The sequence below is a fragment of the Pistacia vera genome, unplaced genomic scaffold, assembly GCF_008641045.1.
Source record: "Pistacia vera cultivar Batoury unplaced genomic scaffold, PisVer_v2 Contig152, whole genome shotgun sequence".
Lineage (NCBI taxonomy): Eukaryota > Viridiplantae > Streptophyta > Magnoliopsida > Sapindales > Anacardiaceae > Pistacia > Pistacia vera.
In genome coordinates this window covers 775,001-777,065 of record NW_022195597.1, presented here as the reverse complement: position 1 = coordinate 777,065, position 2,065 = coordinate 775,001, and the positions used below count along the sequence as shown (strand labels likewise).

The following is a 2,065-nucleotide window of genomic DNA, read 5'->3' as shown; positions in this document are numbered from 1 at the left end:
ATCCCTCCACTCTTTCTTTTACAGCATTTCCATTTTACATCAATTTTGATAAACCCTAAACTTAAACAGTGTGTGTTATCTTCTTCTATACTGTAAGTTAAAAAGTTGAGATGATTATCACTTTTACATCAAATTTGAAAGACTTTTACTAAATTCTGTAAGTTTTGAGCCTTTAAAGCTACTCTAAAACGAGATATTAATATTACAATCCAAGAAACAAAAATATGTTGTCACTTTCATTTTCCAACAACCTTTTTCTTTTAAATTAATAAAAAATATACTTTATTCCAACAAGCCCTTGGCTTATCCATAAATGGACCTTCATCCTGCTTTAAAAGAGTGAGCTTAGAGCAAGACGCACGCACAGATACACCTCCTAAGAGAAAGAAGAAAGCTTCCTACAGTTCTTCCTTCTGTAGAGATTACTAGAAACCAGAAGATATAAAAAAAAATGTCTAAGGAAGTCAGTGAAGAAGGCCAAACTCACCATCGAAAGGACTATGTGGATCACCACCACTCCTCTCCGACCTTGGTGAGATCAAGCTCTGGTCTTTCTACAGAGCTCTTATAGCTGAGGTTGTCGCCACTCTCCTTCCTTTACGTTACCGTTGCCACCGTTATCGGCCACAAGAAACAACATGACGCATGTGATGGAGTTGGCCTTTTGGGTATTGCAGGGCCTTTGGTGGCATGATCTTCGTCTGTGTTACTGCATGCTGGTATTTCTGGTAAGAACCATCTGGGTTTTTCTTTAAAGGCTAAGGTTTTTTTTGAATGTAAAGTTTGGATTTTTTTAGTGGTATGTTAATGGGGTTTTTTTGGTTTTTGTTTCAGGTGGTCACATTAACCCTGCAGTTACATTTGGGTTGTTCTTGGCCAGGAAGGTGTCTCTAATCAGGGCTTTGGCCTACATAATCGCTCAGTGTTTGGGAGCCATTTGCGGTGTTGGGTTGGTGAAGGCTTTCATGAAGCATGAATACAACTCTCTTGGCGGCGGTGCAAACACCGTAGCTCCCGGCTACAGCAAGGGCACGGCTTTGGGTGCTGAGATTATTGGCACCTTTGTGCTTGTCTACACTGTCTTCTCCGCCACTGACCCCAAGAGAAGCGCCCGTGACTCTCACGTTCCTGTATGCCCTCTTCCTCTCCACACTTTTCTCATGCCTTAGTTTTTTCCCATTAAGTTATGTATGTCATATTGGTGTGTTGTAATTGTAGGTTTTGGCCCCACTCCCAATAGGGTTTGCTGTGTTCATGGTTCACTTGGCGACAATCCCCATCACTGGAACTGGCATCAACCCTGCTAGGAGTTTTGGTGCTGCCGTCATTTACAACAAGGAAAAAGCCTGGGATGACCAAGTATGCATAGTTATACAAATATTTTGTCATTCTCTTTCTAGAAACGAATTGCGTTTTTGATAATTAATTTTGATGAGATGTTTAACAAGTTGATATGAATGTGATGGCAGTGGATTTTCTGGGTTGGACCATTCGTTGGAGCACTGGCTGCAGCGGCATATCACCAGTACATTTTGAGAGCGGCTGCTATCAAGGCTTTAGGATCATTCCGCAGTAACCCTACCAACTAAGAAAACAAAAATCAAAATCAAAACCCCACCAAAATAGCTTTTTCTTTTTTCTTATCTATTTGTTCGTTTGTGTGTATGAGAGAGGACTATTATGTCTCTTTTTTTTCTTTTCTTTTATTTATTATTTAATCTTTGATTGTAGTTTGTCTCTGTGAATCTTTGTTAATGAGTAGTGGTGGTGTTGTTTCTTCTTCTTTCCAAATCATGTTCTCTTGCGCAGTGGTTAATTTTAATTTTTAATTCTTTCTCTCAGCGTCTTTATATCAAAAGTTCAAAACCTTATCTTCATTTTAGCCTGTAAAATACAAAAGAAGATACACTTTGCTGTAGGGTTACAATATTTAGAATTATCAAAACCAAACCCTAAAGGATTGAAACATGGTGGTGGGCTGAAATATAGCAATCAAATGAAATAGTTTAAGCAGTTTTAAGTTTCCAACTTTCTTTTCTTCTTACTTTATGTGAATGCTTGTTTG

The 2,065-nt window shown here is 38.7% G+C and overlaps 1 pseudogene; it reads left to right on the top strand.

Moving 5' to 3' along the window:
- Positions 1-451: 451 nt before the first annotated feature.
- LOC116124431 lies at positions 452-1,794 on the top strand (annotated as a pseudogene).
- The last annotated feature ends 271 nt before the right edge of the window (positions 1,795-2,065 follow it).